Source organism: Lissotriton vulgaris, chromosome 6 (assembly GCF_964263255.1).
Source record: "Lissotriton vulgaris chromosome 6, aLisVul1.2, whole genome shotgun sequence".
Classification (NCBI taxonomy): Eukaryota; Metazoa; Chordata; class Amphibia; order Caudata; family Salamandridae; genus Lissotriton; species Lissotriton vulgaris.
This window is the reverse complement of record NC_141694.1, coordinates 219294775-219317502: the sequence shown is the minus strand read 5'-3', so window position 1 is coordinate 219317502 and position 22728 is coordinate 219294775.

The following is a 22728-nucleotide window of genomic DNA, read 5'->3' as shown; positions in this document are numbered from 1 at the left end:
GGCTGAGGCAGGTGACAATATGCTATTCTGCATCTGGATAACACATTCAATTTTAATTCTATCTGGATTTTGTCTATATTCCTGCTTCCTGTGCTGACTCTACCACAGAAATGATGAGCAGTGTTCTTCTTCAACATCTCAATATTTGCATTCATTGCCAAATTATTCACTATCCCTCTTCAATGACCTTGCATCTGGATTGCTCAATTTCCCATTATCACACATTGCATTGAAGACATTCTACTCATTCCAGTATTCCCAGAATGAGCATAACCCAAATCCCAAACCCATGAACTGAATCTGGGTACTCTTCTCAAATTACTTTATCTTGGCAACAATTAGCTTCTCCCTGATTTTCTCATGCTTTGTGCCAAACCAATAACTTCTGTATTTTGCTAGCTTCACAATTTCGTCATACTATTTGTCTGCCAGCACATTTCACTTTGCTATATGTGCATACTAAGCTCCAGGTGTAGACTCAAAACCTGAGGCCAGGATAATTCATGCTACTCTTGTAAGACACCCGACAGTCAGCATGTGTGCTTACATCTCGACACTCCAAAATGGATGCCACTCCCAAATGGGAAGCCTGTTGTTGTACGTGCTAGTCCCTTTTCTACCTTTACGCCTAGTGGCCCATGTGTGTGGCGGCGAATTTAATCTAGTGGCTAGTGTATATAATGCCGCCTGTCGACACATATAGTTTCTCGACACGGGGACCGTTTGGGTGAGGAAATGCGATAGCCTAATTTTTGGTAAGCACCTACTAGTTACTAGAATGCTCGGTACCGGTTGGTTAATAGGGATAGTCCGGTCACTTACTTCGTATTTTTACTTATGTCGTTTCAGCTTAACAACTTATCATGGTTGCAAGTTCTACTATTTGAGAAACACAGGCTTACTTTCGAGTGTTCGTTCTAATGAACCTGATACAAACAGACGTGTATTTACTTATCGACTAAACGTATAGCTAGGTGAGTCTTTCCAATATCATGAACATGGATGTCTTTCATCTATATATAGGTTGACATGTCAGTATTACATCGTAGAAAGTCTAGTCCATCGACTTTATTACCTGTGTGTGCACGAAACAGGGCAGACTTGTTTTCTCTTTTATTATGCGTACACCGTGTGGGTATTGAATGATTAACTGCTATTTTGATGTTTCAGAGAGGGACTTGCAAACTTGCCTTTTTAACATATCAGGCTCGCTTTACCAAGTACTACTTTTCTCACTGGCCGGGTTCATTCTCACTTATTTGGCGCGTTAGTATACATGAGTTTCAACTTATCGGGCATTGTTTGACATACTTCTTTTCCTTCTTTCTATTACATGACCTCCAATAGCTTATGAGCTGTGTCGTATTTGACTACCGTGATTGTTGCTACAGACCGGAAGGCTTTCCTCATTTCGTACTCTGTTTAACTACCCTGCCATCTATATTATTGGTGAGTCTAGTGGGATTTTAACTATCTGAGGCATGTGGGTTCCATAATATGCACACCGATAGCATCTCCTATGGTATTGAAAATATATGTATACACATAAGCACTTCTGAAATTTCTATGTGCGCCCTTTATATCTCCTCGGGTACTAAAACACTACTATATGAGGACTTCTCCTTAGCCTCAATATCTATTCACGATACACGCAGTATCTCAGATTAAATGAGATATGATTTCGTTTCTCTGTGGTCATGATTAATACAGGTTGCTAATTTGGACACATGTATCAGTGGGTTAAAATACTCAATTTGGATTTTTGTGCTCTATCTCCTCAGATATTATGCTTCATTGCTAAAATCACGGCTTATTTCGTTCAACTTGATGTTCAATACATATCTCAGTTCGCCGTGCTCATGGTGGGTGTATATATATATATGTTTTAAACTGTATATATGGACAATGTGTGTCATAATTAATGCTTTTAGCCCCATTGGGATCCACCCCCATTAGAAAGATATCCCTTTGGAATCTGGGATATTTCTGTTCTATATTGTAAATAGCTTATATACTATATTACATGCCACAATGTGAAAAAATGTATCACACGATATATACAAACATAACATCATGTGTGGTATTGTGTCACGTAGGCTCTAGGTAATGTTAATATGTATAAATGCACTAATGTATATATTTTAACTTGTTATCACATTGTACATTGTTTGAATTTTTTCCAGCCTTGAAAAAGTCCTTGTGTAGGAAGAAAACAAACTAAGTGGACTATACTTTGAAACTTTCTTTGGAAATCCCCACTGAATATAACCCTGTCATTTGCTTCTTTTGGAATACTCTATTATTAGTAGAGTGTGGTATATTGAGGGTCTTTAATTCCTGCCCGGATTATTAGAATTACTAACTCTCAGGAGTCCTGTTAATGGATTCTCAAAATTTGTTTAAACTTTTCTCTGAATATTCAACTCCTCTGTGCTTCTTTAAAATCTGGATAAGACTCTCATAATAAGCATACACTGACTCTTTTGGCTGTTGTGAATTTCTCAAGCTGTTTGCCTAATTAATATCCTTTTCAGGCACCTTCTTTTACAACTGTTCAATCACATATCTATATTTATTAGCTACCTCATCAAAAGGAGCATTATTAGGTACAACCCTAGCTGGTTCTTCAGTTGGCCAATCAACAATAACTTTACATTCAGGCCTCAAATCACTAGGAACCACAACTTCAAACAATTAATTAAAATCAATCCACAGCATTCGCAACAGAGTAGTCAACCTATGAACTTCCTCGTACCACCTTTCAGGCTCTTCTCTAAATTTTGGACGGTTTGAAGTAAAAGCATAGAGATCAGCCCTCATCCAATGCATATGCACTATATTCATTACATGTACTTCTCTCAATGGAAACTCTAAATTGGTCCCTGCTTATGAATCACTGGCTGATCCCTTCGCATTCCTTCCTGCCTCTGTTGCTTTCTTTTTACTTGTCTAGCCTCCCTTCCACCATTCTCTGTATTTCTTCAAGTCACTCCACCCTCTTGTCTTTTTCAACTAAATCTTAAATGTGAGCTCTTAAGGTCATTAAACCCAATTCCTTTGTTTCATCATGAGTCAAATCCATTTTCTAATCCTTTCTCATATTTTTCCTTTTGCTGATGTTCACTTTTCATTCATCTGCCAATTCTTCCAATCTGTTGTGTGCTTTTTTTTTTTGAAGACCTTTATTGTATCTTAATGCAAGAACACAGCATTAGGCCTACAACCCAAGGAGGGCCGGCCGCGAAGTAGTCCAATGCATATACATCCAATTACCTTAACACAGCCTTTCAGCCGATAACCAAAGGTCCGGCGCGTAACAATTCCAAAATGATATACATATATCCTGCTTTACTAATGTAGAAGATACCAACAGTCTCATTTTTGTACATACGTTAGAAACAACTGTATAATTTAACACCCCCCCTCTCCAACAACCCCAGGGATCTGACAGGTCAGCGTTCAATAGTGAATAAAACCAGAGGACAACAAGGGTGTGAAAGACATTGATTTCCAGTATACTCTTGGTTCAGGCATCGGTCTCGTCTTGCTCACTTACAGAATGCCTATTGTAAGAAAGGGAGCGTACTACAAGTAGAGGAAGATGGGACCAAGTGGCGCCAGAGGTCAGTGTTACAGTGTTCCGCCACATGGTAATATGGACGGTATCACCACCGCAACTACAGAAAGGCAGAGGGGAACGGTCCAGTCAATAGTGTCAGGAGAGCAACAGCCAGGCATTACAAAGATGCGCAGTGTTGATCATTAATCATCAGCGAGCTTAGACAGCATATAGGCAGTGTAAGGGCCCCAAACATCCCGCGGGCGCGAGGCAGAAGGGAGTTCCTCATAATAGCAAATCAGCTGATCACGGCAATATGCCAAGTCTTGCAACCAGATTTTAACATCAGGCGCTCGCCTCCCACCCCAGCAAACCGCCACTCTGCGCTTGGCGATCTGCAAAGCCAATACTACCAATCGTCTCATTCCCGCCGGCACACCAGAGGCCATACCAAGCAAACATATGCACGGGTCATTAGCAATTTCCACTGACGTCATTTCAGATAACGTTGCCGTCACAGCTGCCCAAAACGCAAATACACGTGCACACCCCCAAGCCAAGTGCATAAAGTCAGCTCCATCCAGCCCACAGCGCATGCAGACAGCCGAATCACGGAGACCATACTTGACCAGCTGTGCCGGAGTATAATACCATTGCTGCAAGAATTTATAGTGTATGAGTCGGAAATTACCATTAGCTGCAAAGTTGGCAGTCATAGAACAGCATTCAGACCATTCATCATCTGTCAAAGGTTCAGGCAAACATGCATCCCATCTAGCTCTCGCAGCCACACCACCTCCTCCTTCATCCTTATGCGATGCACGGTACAACTGTGAGACTAATTTCACACGATTGGTCATCGTATATAGCAACTGTAATGCGCCCAGTACAGGTGGTTCTGCAGGGAAAGAAGGATATAAAGCGAGCACCGCAGCTCGCAGCCTGACATAAATGAAAGTAGCCATGGTTCCATTAGTCACCTGATCCAATAAGTTTTGTAACGGAAGAAACTGAGCAGCCGGAAAAGTATCTCCCATAGTGTGTACCCCGGCACCTTGCAACAGCTGCAGAGCCCCCACTTCGCTCGACACAGAGATATCCGCATGATATAGTAAAGGCATGTCCGGCGCATACAGCGGTAGTCTGTTCGAACGTTTGCCCAATTCCCTCCAGGCTTTAGAAGTACATTGTACCGTGCCCACTTCACCCTTCTCATTTACTATCATCACCTTTAAGGGTAGTGGATATACTGCGCCTGCTTCAAGTGCCACATGAGGCGTGTATGGCGGTGCCTGAAATCCAATAGGAAGCAAAATGAGCCTGGGCACACAGATAGTACAATCGCATATCCGGCACGGCAAATCCACCCAGTGCATAAGGCTTGGTCAGAGTGTCCCACTTCACACGTGGCTTCTCCCCCACCCCCAGGCCAAAGTGACTAACAAAGACTGAAGCTGTGCAAAAAAATTAGATGTCAGGGCAAGAGGAATATTAACGAAGTAATACAGAAACTTAGGTAGGACCACCATTTTTATCAGGGCAATCCGGTCAGCAAACGAAAGAGGCAGACAAATCCAGTGAGTCAACCCTGCCTCGTACTTCTCTGTACAGAGAAGGGTGCTGACACGTGACCATTAACCCTCACTCGTGCAATCGGGTTTGTGTAAAGTAGGGTGACCCAGGTCTTGAAGACAAACGGCACTCCCATGCGATGCAACACCGCTATCATATATCGCCAAGCAACGGAATCAAACGCTTTTGCAGCGCCCAGCAGCACCGCCACCGTGGCAAGATCCGGCTTAAGTAGATGGAGAACCGTAAACAAAGCTCTCAAATTATGTGTCGTGGAGCTGAGGGGGACAAAACCGGACTGGTCCGGTAGCACCATAACGGGCAATATCAGACGCAGTCGCGTTGCCAGCACTTTGGCGAGGATCTTTACATCCGTGTTCATCAGGGACAGAGGTGGATAGGACTCACATTGATTCTGTGATTCTTACCACCAGCAGGGCCTCTCTCATTGTTGCTGGTAGCTGTCCCTGTTCTGAGGCCTCTTCCAGTACTATCGCCAGCTGGGGTAGAAGTAAGCCCACATACTCCTTATAACATTCAGACGGCAAGCCATCAGTGCCTGCCGCTTTATCGTTCGGCAGGGACGCAATCGCATCCCGGAGCTCCCCCTCTATTATGTGATGCATTAAAAAATCTTGTTGCCCCTTCGACAGCCAGACCAACGCAATGTCTTCCAAATATTGCACTATCTCGTCCTCCCCAGCCGTCTCCCTATGCCCATACATTTGCTCGTAATATTGCACAAAACAATATAATATACCATCCGCACTTGTCACATTAGTATCCCCATCCTTAATTTCTTGTACTCCGCAGTGCCTGGCCCAGGGTTCCTTAATTCTATCCGCCAGCCCATGTCCCGGACGTCCTCCCTCACAGTAACACTGTTCCCTAGTACGTTTGGATAAAAATTTGAACTCCTGCTCATCCAATTCGCTATACTCAGTGACCTTCGACCGGATTTCAGCCAACAGAGATTCCGCCGGTTGCAGCTCATTCTGCCGTTCCAGGCATAATAGCTCACACTCCAGTTTGTCCATGGAGTCCCCCAACGATTTGAGCACACCAGACTGCATACCAATACACTACCCGCGCACCGTCACCTTGAAGGCCTCCCAGACAGTACCCATGTCATCTACAGAGCCAAAATTCCTGACAAAATAGTCTTCGATTATTTCCCTCAGGCTTTCACGCAATACCTGGTCCGATAAAGCACCAGATGGCAAGTGCCACGAAAAAGGCGCAGGTGCATGCGATGGGAACCACACCTCCATAAGCACAGGTGCATGATCCGACAACGTGCGAGGCAAATGGTCCACCCTCACCATCCAACCGCTAACATCCCTCGTCACAAGCCAATAATCCAAATGTGACCAGGTATCAGGCACTGACGTGTAACATGTACCCTCTCTCGCTCCCGGATGCCCCAGGCGCCACACATCTGCCAAGTCCACTCATACCGCCCCGCACCGCTCCAACCGCTCTCTTAGCTGTGTAGTGTCGGTCATCCTTTCTGTCCAGTGCACTATCTAACGTCACATTCATATCCCCGCCACACACAATTGCTGAGGGAGGAAGAGCATACACTTTGTTCCATAAGGCGATATAAAACTCAGGGTCGTCAATATTCGGACCATAAACATTGACCATTGTGATTAGCGTACCACACAGTTTTCCATGCAAAATAATATAGCGACCTTCTTTATCAATATCCTCGTGAAGCATCACATATGGTATGTTCTTCTTAATTAGTATCATGACCCCACGAGCATATGAGGAATAAGTTGTCGCCAATCTAGTACCCGCACATTTTCTGGCCACTGTCTCCGCTGCCCGTCCCCGAAGGTGCGTCTCCTGAAGGAAGACCACCTGCACTCCATGCCTGTTTAAGTATGCCAGTACCTGCCTAGTCTTTTGTGGCCGGTTCAGCCCCGCACATTCCAGGTGACCCAAGTAACCTTGCCTCCCTTATCCATATGCCCTCCAGTAGTTAGACCCTTAGACATAGCTATCGAGCCCACCTCCCAGTACCAAACGCTGAGCTACAACAACAAACCAAGTAGGTAACCCCCCGGGGTCCAAAAAGTATGTCGGCCAACAGGCCCCAATCCCACCGTCCACCCCTCCTGATCCCCTACCCACTTCAGCTGTAGAACCGAACCAGACCTCAAATCCCCCAACCTCCCCCACCCATCCCCCTCCCACTTCAGCTCCCCCAACCTGCCAAAGCCGTCTCCAACCCCCCAACCTCCCCATCCCTGACCCAACTTCAAATAGATTGTGGGGTACTCCCATATGTGGGGGCAAAGAGGCGTTAAACTCCCATTAATGGAGAAACGGGAGGTGACCAAGCCACAAGTATGGAGAACCCACCTCTACCACCATAGATCTGTGTCCCGCCGCCGCAGCATCTTCTAAACCTCACAAAAGGAGGAGCTAGGCATCAAGCATACACCAACACAGCACCATTGTAATCTCACAGAAGCATAATATCACAATGACAAACATTGGTTCTCAGAAGGCATTAACCCAACAGTGCACTCGTTCTACAATACCATCACAAAGTCATGTAAGTATAATATCATAGTCTCAAACTGAGGGCCACATAAGACATTAATACTGGATAGAACCTGGCGGAAGAACTACAGGGAGGAGGACAAAAAACTACTTAATGCAGAATTAAGGGTTTACAAGGAGATGATTCGTATGGCCAAATGCACGTTTTTCACTAAACGCATTAAAGAAGCAAGCAACTCCCCCCAGGAATTATTTCATACAGTGTCCTCCTTAGCAATCCCCAAACCAGTGGAGATACCCCCAAGTCAGCAGCTGTTCGAGGACCTGGCAAACATTTTTCTGGGCAAAGTGGAAAAGATCTTCTACCCCTTGGATAACCAAATCAAGACGAACGCCTTTGAAACAACTGTCTCTAAAACAAGTCTTGAGACCGATAATAACCTGGAAAGACTACTCAACTTTGCCCCAATTAAGGAAGATGAGGTAATAATCCGGCTACAGAAGATAAAATCTAGCTCCCCCTGGGACCCGTGTCCAGCCACCATTGCTAGATTAGCCTCCTCTACCATTGCCTCAACACTCACTCCAATTTTTAATGTCATGCTTGAAGGTGGGGAGTTTCCAACACAATGGAAACATGCGTCCATCCTGCCCCTCCTAAAAAATCCAATCTAGACATAACTGACCTGAACAACTATAGACCGATCGCTAGGTTACCCCTCCCAGCTAAAATCATGGATAGTATTTTAAACACACAGCTGAGCACCTTCTTGGGGACAGGTGAATGTCTAGACCCAGCACAACATGGATTTCGAGCTGGGCACAGCACTGAATCGGCGCTGATTAAATCAGCCGAGGACATAAGAACTGTGATGGACGCAGGTGGCAGAGCTGCGCTGATCCTCCTAGACCTGTCCGCGGCCTTCGATACGGTCCACCACAAGTTATTGGTGGACTGATTGGGGGCCTGTGGGATCCAAGGTAAGGCACTTAAAATCTTGCACGCCTTTCTATCTGACAGGACCCAGACAGTGACCCTGGGGGATTTTGAATCAGACCCATTTGTGCTCCCCTGTGGAGTCCCACAGGGGTCCTCCTTGAGCCCGACCCTTTTTAACGTGTATGTTTCCACCCTCGCCCCAATTATTATCCTTTGATTTTAATCTTACATCCTACGCTGACGACACACAGATTGTGGTGTCGCTGCTTCCAGGTGAAATAGAGAGCACGGCAGACAGGTTCAGAAGCTGTATGCGGGAGATCAGTATCTGGATGGCAGCAAACTGCCTAAAGCTCAATTCAGCAAAAACTGAAGTATTGCTGTTTGGGTCCAGTGACAACTTCTGGTCCCCGCGCTGGTGGCCAGAGGAAATGGGGGATCCCCCCTCCCCGGTTTCAAAGGTCAAAAACCTGGGAGTAATAATGGATAACTCACTGTCCTTCAGGCCACATATTAATGCTCTGTCCTCCATTACCCATTATGTGCTGAAAACTATTCGCAAAGTCCTACCGTTCCTCGCGGACGAATACAGGAGAACAGTGGTCACAGAGCAGGAACTGGTGGTAATCCCAAGAATTAGGAAAGCCCGATGGGGAGGCAGGAGTTTCTCCATAGGAGCAGCGAAGACTTGGAATGCGCTGCCTCTGAGCCTTAGACAGGTTCCAGACCTCCTTTCATTTAGGAAAGCTCTTAAAACATGGCTCTTCACACACTAACGCCCCAGTTCATACGCACTAGTAATTATTTCAGCGCCAAGACACCTCTGGGTAACAGTGCGCTTTAGAAATGTCAAAAATAAATAAATAAAATAAAAATAAATAAATCCCAACAGTGCATAAGTTCCGCAATACCATCAGAAGTGCACATAAGCATAATATCACAATTTCCAACTTTGAGTCTTACAAAGCCACAACTCCAACTTTGCATAAGCCTTGTAATGTTCCAGTGCAAGTAAGGTGAGTGGTACAGTGAAGGAAAGCAGTTCCAACTTGAATAGGCTCCGGATATCATCAGGTAATTTGATATGCTCAAGATTTCATTCAGCTTTCTTATTTCAGCTCCTCATCTCCCTCCTGCGCCATAGCAGAGTCACGCTTGCGCTTCTTCTATTTCTTAGCATAATCCATGGCAGCTTTCGGTGACGTGAAAATTGTATTATCCGATGTCGCTCCTATCCGCAGCTGAGCAGGATACAACATGGCATACGGTATGTCTTCTGCCCGGAGAAGTTGTTTCACCCCATTGAATTCTTTCCGCGCTGTTTGCACACCCACAGTAAAATCAGGGAAAAACTCCAATTTGCTACCTTGATATTCTATGGTGCCCTTCTCTCGTGCCAAGCGTAGCAGTACATCTCTGTCTTTGTAGTTTAGGAAGCGAGCAATGATGGGGCAAGGCGGCGCACCAGGCACTGGTCTTTTCGCTAAGGAGCGGTGCGCACGTTCAACAATGAATACTTGAGACAGTTGGTCAGACCCAAATAATTCCACAAATAATCGCTCCATAAAGTCTTCCATCCTGCCAACATTCGCCAAGCAGCTAGATACTGAGCGCCATGTGCAGGAATGTTATATTGTAAGGAGAGAAATGGCGCACTTCCAAAGCTAGTTACTAGAAACCAGAAGTAGCAGTCGGTCCTAGTACCCTTTAATAGCGAAAATCCATACCCCGAGTGGGCACTCTCACTGGCGAACCAATGTCGACCGGGACTAGGCCCCAATGTCTTTCGCTGCTCCCAGCCGCCCGCACCCATTCACAGGCAATGTTCAAATAATGCAGTTCTTTGAGGGGCCCCTCAGCTCAGCCGATAGCGAGCGCCCCAAGCTCAAGGGGGGCCGCAGTCTCCCAGCTGCCCATGGCCAGCCGCTCCGGACCACAAACCGCCCCCGCTGAACAAAGCTTGCGCGGCGCGGCGCAGACCAGCCCAGCGCTGCCTCCGCAGCCCCGGCCTCACCTAGGCCGCTGCCCCACTCACCGCCACCAGCCCAGGCGGACGCGGCAGCCCGTCACAGCCAGCCGGCACTGTCCCGGAGGGCAGAGCCGCCACACGCTGTCAGGATCACCTCCGGCTCCGCTCCAGCAAGAACGGCAGCACCCTCACGCCTCCGGGGCACAGCTCCACTCGCCGCCGGGCCGCTCCTCACACACCAGGCCCCAGGTGGGTTTGGCAGACGCAGGCCAGCTCTGGACGTAACGAGGCAGAGATCTCGGCAGGGGAACGATGCACCAGCGTCCGCATCCAGAGGGCTCCGACGACCGGGAACGGCTCCAATCAGTGCCGCAGGTTGTCAAGTACAAGCAGCCATCGAAAGATTAGGTGGCAGAAGCAGGATGTGGTGGATATTAAAAGGATGTGTGCTCCGTCTGGCAGAGCCTCACATAAGTGCGGCCATCTTGCCGTGCGCCCTCTAGCGCCCCCAATCTGTTGTGTGCTTTATTCACACATCTGGTTGCTTCTTTGATCATTAATCTGTTTAACTTGATCGTCCAACTTAGAATTTCTCCAAATTCAATATTTAAAAGTCCAACATTTATAGTTCTCTCTGAAGGAATCCCTTCAAACACAACTGTAACAACAAGTGATCAGTCTGAATTTGAAGAACAGCTATTGTATCTTTGCTTTTACCCGGCAATGCTGTCATTTCAGTCTCAAATGGAGCACTTGCTATTGTACTTGCAACCACAGATGTAGTTGTTCCCTGTGTTGGTACAGCCAAACTGTCCCCTGCTGCACCTGTATCTGTTACAATGACAGAATCAAGATCAGGTACTTGTCTCTGTATCCTGTCAGTATATGGAGGAAGTCTGGAAAGTTAAAGGTAATTTAGAAAATGTTCCTCCTTTCATAGTGCAGCTCTGTTGGCAACCAACCAACGACTGCGTAGCTTTGTGGTAACGTCTCACCAGTCACAGTGCAGCTCCATGGCTGAAAAACCAATTACTGTATATAATCCAAACAGTGGTTCAAGTAGCAATTTACAAAACAAGTGCAGCACTTACAAATACACATTATAAACAAACAACTCAATAATATTTTTTTTTTGTTTTCTTGGTTGTATGTAATGCTCAGGGATGTGTATTTTTACCACCGCAGGAGCATGGTCCGAAAAAGTGCGTGGAAGGTGCTCCGCTCCTGTAACATGTGTGTTAATGTCCTACGACATTAGCCAGTAATCTAGCCGTGACCACGAATTTCTGTGATGTGTGATGATTGTGCCTGTCCTGTCCGTGGGATGCAACTCCCTCCATGTATCCACTAAGTGTAGATCTTGCATGATGTCCCTCAACGCCTGCGCGGCCCTAGGATGATGTTCACGTGCGGCTTCTTCCCTGTCAAGCACCGAAGATAGTACCACATTGAAATCCCCGCCCCAAAGAAGCGACACTGGCATGAACGACTGTATCTTCTGACAAACACCAAGAAGAATTCTGGGCTATCAGAATTTGGGCCATATACATTCACAATCACTGTGGGAGTGCCATGGAGCGTACCGTGTAATAAAATAAACCTGCCCTCCCGGTCTAATATGGTTGTGTATGTTTTCCATGGGATCCCTCTACAGATGAGGACAGCAACCCATCTAGAGTAGGACGAATATCCAGCCGCTACAATCTCGCCCCATTGTGCAATCTTGAGGGTATCTGCCGCACCTTCTCGTAAATGAGTCTCTTGCAGTGGGCAAATATCTATCTCTTTCCTCGACAGGTACGACTGTATCAACCTCACCTTCCGTCGGTCATTAAGACCCTTCAAATTCCAGGATAGGCATTTAAGTGGCGCCATACACACAGCTTTCTCATTTACATCATTAGAGTCAGGCATCTACGGCTCTTGCATAATATCTCCTGTATGACCATTGCCTAGCCCACTGTATCGTTGGATGCAAATACGGCAGTGCGATGTGTGACAATTGAAACTTGAAAAACTGAACCAACTTCCCCTCCCCTCCCACACCAACCCCCCAATTAGGTTGTGTCCGTACCCTCCCCCCACAACTCTCCAATACCATTCTAACCAGAGTTGTGAACTCTTGGGAATCTTCCCTGCGGGGTACATGAGTCAGTCAGCTATACTCCCCTGCACTTATGGCAGGGTGGCCGAACATGCGGCATGCGGCCGCGGCCCACACCTAGCCCATGTACGGCAACCTCACACCCAACCATCGGACCGCTCAAATATATGGAATCAACTGTGTTGAGAACTACGGGAGCTTCGACCCGCATTCGCCTCCCCCACATACACACCAGGTATCGACAACATTCACTTAGCGCCGTGCCTTTAGACATCACTCAATGTCACTACGGGGGAGATGTATCAAGATTCCAATTTGTGAATTCTAAATAGCGATTTTTTGCGAATCGCTATTTAGAATTCGCAAAATGGAATGTATGTACAAAATCGCTATTTTTTAGCGATTCCTTAATATTCTTTATTTACGAATTCGCATTTTGCGAATTCGCAAATAAGGAATAATTTCCAATGCATTCCTATGGGCCAGGAGGCCCATAGGTATGATTGTGAAGTAATTCTCAAATTGCGAATTCGCAATTTGCTAATCGCATTTTGAGAATTATTTCAAGGGTGCAGGGGTGTCTCAAAGACACCCTGCTGCACCCCTGAAATGTACATGTGTGTGCATATGGCGCACATACATGCCCTATGGGCATGTGTGTGCGTCACATGCCACCTTAACAAATGACAATTTGTGCTTTTTTTTAGGTTTAAAGCATTTTTTATTAAGACAAAAGAACATGGGGAGGGGGAACAGGAGGTTAGGGTTACATACAATGCAATAAGAGAAAAATCGTAGCATCAGGAGCGTGCTCGTGGAACAGGTCGTTAGGCCAGAGGAGAAGCAATAGCAGATGAGAAAATGAAATGCAATTTATATCTCCACTCTGCGCATATCCAGCACCCCAAATCTAATCAAAGAAGGCAATAAAATTGACACAAAAAAGCACAGCCCATCCCCCTCTAGAACCCCCGCCCCAAGGAAAAAACCAACTCCCCCCAAACCCCCCGTCCAATGGCCCATTACCAGTCCTGTTCGCCCCAGAGCCACACCCCCCTCACTAAGAACCCGCCCCCCACTCATTCTAGTCTGCCGGAGTCGCCGGCGGCGTCAGCCTCAGAAGCCTGAGGTATCTCGGGCAGGTGAGCTCCCTGAATTCGGTGGTTAACAGCGCAAGGAAGGGTTGCCACAGCTCATCAAATTGATCTATCTCCCCCGCCACCGTGAGCGACAGTTTCTCCATTCCAAACACGTGCCAGAGTCTATGTAACCAACCCATGATGGAGGGGACAGTGGTAGTGCGCCAATGGATGAGGATATTCTGGACCGCAGACCCCAGCGCGATGGCGATCTGCCTGCCCCTGCGGGACTTCAGCGGATACATTCGGCCATTAGGGAGGCCCAGTAATACATACGCCGGAAAGCGCGGGAGCTCAATTTCAAAGTGCTTATCCACCTCATCCAGAACCTCCTTCCAATAGGCGGCCAGAAAGGGACAATCCCAAAGAATATGTGAGAGGGTCCCCACCTGCCCGCAACCTCTCCAGCACCCCTTATCAATGTGCTTATTCATCTCATACAGTCTCTCTGGGGTGTAGTACCAGTACGTGGACACCTTGGTAAACGTCTCCGTAAGGCCGGTATGGTACGCAGAGTGTCTTGCCCGGTGTGCGATCTGGTCCCATTCCTTGTGGCTGAGTGTCCTGCCCAGTTCCCTGTGCCAACGTTCCCTCCCCGGGTTATAATAGTGGAACAGTGGGGGCTGTAGATGCTTATAAAGATCAGTAATCAATTTAGCATCAGAGGTTCGGGTCACCAGCCACCGCTCATACGGTGTAATTTGACGATCAGCGGTGTCCCGCACCTGGGGCTGGAGGGCCCAATGTCGGACCTGCATGTAGCGTAGTCTATCTAACTCCGTCAGGCCGAACTCCTGCTGAAGCTGCTGAAAGGGAACCACGCCTTCCGGCCCATAGACCTGAAAGAGCGCCCGGCAGCCCGCAGTCTTCCAATGGGAGAAAGCGCCCGTCTCCATCCCCGGGGAGAAGTCAGGATTATCCACTATGGGTGTAAATGGTGAAGGGAAAGTGGTAAGGTCCCGGGTCTCGCAGACTGCGTCCCACACCCTCAAGGGAACCCGCGTAACGAAGGAGGCGTAAAGGTTGGGGGGCGGTGAGCACGGCGCAAGAATGGAACCTCCTGTAGGGTGCGGCCCGCCACCGCCTGGTCCTGAAAAAGCCAATGTTTATCGGACTCCCACCTGCTCCACTCCACAAGGTATCGAAGCTGCGCCGCCTGAAAGTACTTACGGAGGTCCGGAATGCCAAGGCCCCCCGCCTCCGGGGCAAGCGTGGAGAGAACCCTCTTCATCCGTGGCTTGCGGCCTTGCCAGACAAAGCGGGAGATGTCGGCCTGCGTTTGTCTAATCCAGCCCACTGGAGGCTGGAGAGGTAGGGCTCGGAAAAGATATAGTATCTGGGGCAATACCGTCATCTTAACTGCCGCGATCCTTCCCAGCCAGGATAATAGGCCCTTACTCCAGCGGCCGAGCTCCTCCCTGATCTTTTTACTGAGAGAAGTGTAATTGGCCGTCACCATCGCTGGCAACGTGGGTGCCAGTAGGATCCCCAAGTATGGCACAAGGGACGATGACCACTGCATAGGGAAGAGTCGCTGAAGGTCCCTCCTAGTGTCCGTAGCCAAAGACACATCTAAAGCCACCGACTTGCTCATGTTCATTTTAAAGCCGGCCACACGTGAAAAAGCATCCAACTCGTGGATGCAGGCGGGTAAGGACCTCCTAGGGTCGTCCAGGGTCAGCAGGACATCGTCCGCATAGAGGCTGACCGTGTGGACATACTGGCCCATCCTGATCCCAATAGCATCCGGATTGTGGCGGATCCTCTGGGCGAATGGCTCCATGTAGAGAGCAAAGAGGAGTGGAGAGAGGGGGCAGCCCTGCCTCGTGCCGCGCTCGATTGCAAAACTACGGGAGCGGCACCCGTTGACTCGCACCGACGCTGAAGGATACTTATAGCAGTTGAAGACCATTGTGCGGAATTTATCACCAATTCCCAGTTTCCTGAGGACCAGCTCGAGATACGGCCAATGAACTCTGTCAAAGGCCTTCTCAGCGTCAACTGCCAGCAACATCCGCTCCCCCGGGATCCGCGAAGCCTTCTCTAAAACGTGCGTCACCCACTTGGTATTGTCGACCGTCTGCCGGGCACAAAGCCAGCTTGGTCCGCCTCAACCAAACCGGGGAGGTGCAGGGCCAGCCTGGACGCCAGAATCCCCGTGTACAGCTTGAGGTCGACATTTAGGAGCGAGATGGGCCTATACTAGCCGCATAAAGCCCGGTCCTTCCCAGGTTTCGGAATCACCGAGACCGTCGCACTCAGGAGATCCGGTGGGATGGCTCCCGGGTCGGAGAAGGATTTAAATAGCCGAGTTAAGACAGGGGCCACAGCCGGGCAAAAGGTCTTATAAAACAGGGACGTGTAACCGTCCGGGCCCGGGGCCTTCCCGTGCTTCAACCTAGCTATAGCGGAGATCACCTCCTCAACGTGAATATCCCGCTCCAGGTATTCCGCCTGAACGGGATCCAGCGCCGGAAGGGGCACCGACTCTAGATATTCCTCGGTGTCCCGCGGCGAGGAGGGCTCCCCAGCGTACAGCGCCTCATAGAAACTGCAGAAGGTTTCCGCCACCTCCGCGTCCCCGGAAACGGCCACTCCGTCTGCAGTCAAGAGTTCCTTCACTACGTTACGCTGTTGCGCGACCCGAAGTCGATGTGCCAGGAGCTTGCCGCACCTGTCCCCTCCTGTGTAGTAGGCATGTTTCAAGCGCAAGGCAGCGTATTCCGCTCTATCCAGGTCCAGCGCTGACAGGAGCTTCCTTGCCGCCTTCAGCTGCCTCCAAACCCTCGGAGCACCCGTACGGCGGTGGACCTGCTCAAGCTCCCGAACCTGAGTAGTCAGTTCATCCCCCTTCCGTTGCCGCTCCCTATTTTCGGCAGAGGAGATGGAGATAAACTCCCCCCGAAGAACCGCCTTCAATGCAGCCCACTGTGTCGCTAGTGAAGTGTCTGTATTACTATTGTGTGTCTGATAGTCCTGTATGACCTCTTCAATACGGTTCACCACCGTTTTCTTGTGCAAAAGGGTGTCCCTAAGGCGCCACACCCCCCGGGAGGGGGAGGCCGCCTGCCACGCAAACGCGCCAGTAACCGGCGCATGGTCAGACAGAGTCAGGACCCCAACGTCTGCCGCCGTAGCAGCGGCGCGCATCGGCCCACTAACCAAAAGATAGTCCAGCCGTGCGTAGGTCCTGTGCGCATGTGAAAAATAGGAGTAGTCCCTATCCGTGGGGTGCATGGAGCGCCAAAGGTCGTGTAAATCCATGTCCGCAATCCGGGCCTTCACAGCCTGGGAAAGTTCTCCAGTCTGTGGAAACCGCTGCGCTGATCTATCCAATATTGAATCAAAGACGATATTAAGGTCCCCCCCTAGAATAACATGTCGGTCAGGCGAGGCAGTGACATCCACCAGTACTGAGTCCAAGAAGCGTTCCTGGTGGTCATTCGGGCTATAGACAGAGCCAACTGTAAACGCTATACCCCCCAGGCGGAGGCGATATGCCAGAAGCCTCCCTTTCTGCTCAGCATATTTATATAACACTTCCCCCCTGAAGGAGCTCGCTATGAGAATGGCCACCCCCGCGGTTTTGGTCGCTGCAGAGGAGAAAAACTGGGTGGGGAACTTAGCAGAGCGCAATCTATGGCAGTCTCGGGACAATAAGTGGGTCTCCTGCAAAAGGCAGATGTCAGCCTGCGTCCCCTCAAGTAGAGACAGAATCGCCCTGCGCTTAACCGGATTATTCAGTCCCTTAACATTAAGGGTCACTACCTTCAGGGACGACATGTCTCCCAGGGACCAGGAACGCTATGCTGCGGGCAAGGAACCAGAGTGGGGGGGGGGGCGCGGGGCAGTCGCGCGGGACAGGCCAGAGCAGGCCAAGCGTGGGTATGGACAGCTTCGGACGGGGCTTCCCCAACTCTAGAACAACACCCAAACCCACCCCAAACACACCCACGGCAACTAGCCAAATGCCAACTCAAACAACCCATTGTCTCAGTCAAGCCCCAAAACGGGCAAGTCCGTAGAAAGTAGAAAAGTGGACGTCCGGCCACTCACCTCCACCCGCTCCCCCTCGACCCCCCCCAGCCCCGAACCTGGCATCGAGGAAGCTATGTTCATCTCCCCCCGGAGTGAGTCTAAGCCGTCAAGGCCACACCGTTGGAGTCGGCCGAGTCCCTGCCCGCCGCCCTCAAGGCACTGGCCATGTCCGCCCTGATGGTAGAGGAATCAGGACGCCCAGCGCTCGCCGTCGATCGTCTCCTCGCTGACCTCCGTCGGCCCCCTCTCTCCGACCGCCTCCAGGACGGCGTGGCTCCATCCTCCTCCGTAGCCGTGAGCCCCAGGACACCGCAAATGTCTTGCAAGGAGCGTAGCTGATGTAGCACTCCGTTCCAGCGAAAGATCAAGCGAAAGGGGTGCCCCCAGGAGTACGGCGTCTCATGTTCGCGCAAGAAGTCGGTGGCAATCCTGAAGGACCTGCGCTTCTGCAGCGTGATGGCGGACAGGTCCTGATAGAGCGCCACGGGCCGCTCCCGGAAAGTCAGCGGCTGTTTCCTGCGGGCCTCAGACATGATGCGCTCCTTCAGCGGGAAGTCGGGCAGGAAAGCTAAGATGTCCGGCGGGGGCGCCGATGACTGGCGCTGTCGTCCAACCCTGTGAGCTCTATCAATGCGGATAGGAAAGTCCGCGGCCTCCCCCAGGATCTCCCGGAACAAGTCCTGCAGATAGCCCACCAGATCAGTTCCTTCGTCCGCAGACTGCACACCACGCACTCGAATGTTATTTCTCCTTGACCTGTTCTCAAGGTCCTCGGAGTGGGCCTGGAGCTCAACGCACTGCTCCCGGAGACGGAGAACGTCCTGTTGTAAGTGGACAATCTCGTCGTCCCGGCGTTGGGCCGCCGTCTCCACTGTCTCAACCCGTTCACCGAGGCCCTCCACCTCTCTGCGGACCTCACGGACCTCACTCGCCACCTCCCGCTTCAGCGTTTGGAAGTCCTCCTTAAGGGAACTGAACAACTCCTCCATGAAAGATCTCGTGACAGGGGGTTCTCCCCCGGGCGCGTCCGCCGAGGCCCGGGAAGACCCCGGCGATGGCTGTGCTCTGTCCCGTTGCTGCTGGGCCATGCCAAGCATATCCGGCAGGGTGCGGTCCCCCTTCCTCGAGCCACCTCTTCTAGACATTCCAAGCGCCTCAAGTGAAGAGCGGGCACAGGCCCGACCGCTCCGAAGAATGTCCCACCACCAGCAAGTACTCACCGTGGGAAGCTCCCGGCACACCCGGGGACCTGCGCCACAGACGACAAAATGGCGGGTCGGTCCGGGCACTACAAGCCGTGGGCGCCCAGTCGAGGCGGCAGCCGGGACCTACGCTGGGGGGACCCCGGCCAGTACGCTCGGCCACTGGGTATAGCTGTGTAGGGGCGGAGGGTGCAGGAAACTGCCTTCAAGGGACTCCGGAGGAGGCCATCGACACCGACCCCTCGAGGACAAAATGGCGGCAGGGTGGGGCCAAGCAGATCGCCCGAGCCCGGCGACACCACCGGGCCACTCCAGAAACCAGGCAATCCGGAAAGTTCCACAACCGGGGCCGCTCGGTTACTTAGAGGAGTAGGCAGATCTGGCCCCGGTCTCAAGTCGATCGTCCTCCAACCCCGGGACCGGGGTCCTCGCCATACAGGAGGCCACCGCCTCAAGTCCAAGCACCAGGGCACGAATTCAGAGTCCCCCGCGTAGCGGGCCCGCCAGCCGATAGTCCTCCCTCGACCTCCGTTGAGCGCCGGGACGGTCTTCACCCAGATCGCCAACTTTCAGCACTAGGCCCAGCCAAGGCGCCTGGACAGCACTCCGATACGCTCCGCCTCCCGGGCGCTCCATCGTCTCTCGATCTTCAATCGGTCTTTTGAGGTGCTTCCACCGGAGCGATCAGGGCCAAAGCGGCATCAATGTGGGCACCAGGTTCTCCGCCACACTCCTCTCAGCCGCTGAGCATCAGCGGGGGGAGAGAAGCTGAAGAAAAAGGGCTCGAGCCTAGCCGGGCTGGAGGAGCTGCGGGAAGAAGCGTCCGCTCACCCCGCCATCTTGGCCACCCCCCCATTTGTGCTTTTTTTAAAGAATTCGCAAATTACCATCAACAACAAGTTGGTGGTAATTTGCGATTTCTTAACCAAAATTTGCAAATTGAAATTGCTACATACATAGCATTTAAGGAATCTCAAAAATTGTGATTCCTTAAATGCTATGGCAAAATAAGGAATTCCATTTTTTTGCGATTCCTTAAATTGTGATTTTTTCATGCATTCCAAAACATGCAAAAAGGCCGTTTGGGATTCGCAAAGGCCGAAATTCTGCGAATTTCAGCCTTTGCGAGTCGCAAAAGGCTTGATACATCTGGCCCTAAGGGATTTCTCCAGCTGGGAGTCCGTCATCGCCTCACGTTGTTTGTGTTCTTTTGCCATTTGCTTTGCGTATGCGAGGGCAGCCTTGGCGTCCGTGAAGAACACAGGTTTGCCGTGTCCTTGTATTCTGAGCTTAGCAGGATATATCAAAGAGTAGCGGATGCCAATCTGTTGGAAGATTTTCCTAGCGGTGAGAAACTCTCTGCGGGCGTTTTGGACTTGCATTGTAAAATCCGAATAAAGGGCTATGTTGTTACCTTTATACTGTATGTCACCCTTTTCCCTGGCAAGTTTCAAGATTATGTCTCGATCCCTGTAGTTCAGTCATCTCGCCAGTATCGGTCGTGCCGGGGCCCTGGCTTTGGTCGCGGACCCAGTGATCTGTGCACGTGCTCTATCAGGAACATCGCTGACAGTTCCTGACCAAAATGTTCATTCATCATCTCCTCTATGTATTTTTCCATATTCTGTATGTCTGTTGATTCCGCAATCCCCGTAATGCGTATGTTCTTCCTACGCGATCTTGCTTCCAAATCCTCGTTCTTTTGTTTGATAAGCTGGAGCACTCCATCCATGCCACGCAATTTTTTGTCTAATTCTGTCTGACCTTCTTCCGTTTCGGTGACCCTCGTCTCTAAGACACTCACTCGTCCTTCTTGTTTGTCCATACGCTGGGCGATACGATCCATTCTCTCAGCCAGTGAATCCATTTTGGTGTCTAGGCCTTGCAGGCTGGTCTTCAGGTCTTTGAACATGGAGCGGATGTCATCCTCAGGTGGTAACGGCGCTGTGGAGCCCATAGATTGTTCCTGTTGGCCACCATCCGTGTCTCCAGTCTTGTTAGATTTCTTTTCGAAGGTTATTTTCGGTTGCCGCGTTTCTGGTTTTACCCATAATTGCACCAGGCGCCCAGTCCGCAAGGCACAATGCAGTCGTCGCGAAGAGCGTTGCGATATTCCCCTCCGCGGCACGACCAAGCTGTCCTGACGTGGGCGGCGCCGACCTTCCCGGCCTATTCACTTCGTGCCACCGCTATCTACACGACTGGGCTCAAGCAGGTTTCACCAAGGTTGTATTCAGGTGCAGCCGGGCTACTGTTCACTAGACTGTGGCACTAGTATAATATCGAAGCTCTGGCACAGCTAGGCCTCCACCAGGGAACCATGTGATACAAAGGTGTTGTTCTTTTGCGACCATCGGCAGTCCACCAGAGGTTCCAGGGCGCAGTGACAGCCAAACCATCATGCAAGTCTTATCTCCACCTAGGCTCTACAGAAAATGCGGCCGTTCACATGCGGGCCATGCGACCCCTAGAATATCATGCACACCTGGGCCTTCGCAGCGATCAGCGGTATCGTGGCCGGATTAGCTTCAGCGCGGGCTCCAGACCCTGCGCCCCAGCAGGGCAGTGTGGGGTACCGCCATCATATATTTCTCAAATACGGCGAGGTCTTCTCGGCTCAGGCGCGATCTGTTCCATGCAGCAGCACCCAACCATCAGTGGCAAGCACACCTTTAGGGCCCCCAGGAGCCCCCCAGCTAGGGCTGCTGGCAGATTCACCGCAACTTGTTTAGCCGTCTGCCATATCCTCAGGCCTGTTACACCCGCAGCAGCCCCCAGTCAATCTGTCCACGTATCTCAGGCCACCAACCACGGTCCCCCCCTTCCCAGACGAAGGGCTCACAGCGCTAGGGGGGGGACCGCAGCCATATGCCTTCTTACTTCCTTGCCTGTCTCGATGGTACAGCCGCCCGGCAGCCCGAGTGATTTGCCTCCTCAGACAGAATCCCGCAGCGTCTCGGAGTCCACCCCCTCAGCGCGACACTCCCAGCCGCCGATTCTGCTTGGCCCCGTTCCCAAGGCGCCGGGCTTTGAAACCGGACCTCCCCTCTGCCTCCGGCTTCTTTTTACGGGACCCGGTCCGCAACGGACCTCATCAGCCACCGGACGTCGCCCAAATTTAGGGCCCGGCTCCTCCTCTGCGCTCCAGGCCTCAGGCAATTACGGAGCTCGAGTGCGCCCGCACTATCAGCGGTCAGTTGGGTGTCCGCTCGTCCCCCACAGCACTTCAGGGTGTCGTCTGCTTTACACTCGCCAAGTTAGGGCCGGTCCAGCATGCCTGTGAGCGGATTATAAATGGATTTTTCGGTCGGCCGACGGAGCTGCTCTAGCAAGCATCCATTCCGCAGCTCGGCCAAGCCACGCCCCCAACTCAATAATAGTTAATTAAAAAATAAAAAGAAGAAAAGAAAAGGAGGGACCCATATACAAAATAATTATCGAAAAATGTGCAAATTTATTACAATTAATACATGCTAAAAACAGCTAAGACACTGGCGCTCAATACAATGTGCTGGTACAAAAAGAGAATGTGTATCACAAACCAGACAAGTGGCAAACAAAGAAATGTACATCATACAGAGGGAACAAGATGAAATAAAATATTGTGTCCTTCATTAATTTTCTGGCCACATATGCATCGACGGCGTTTCGACCGCTTTATAACTAAACAATTACGGCGCGCCTTCTCCAC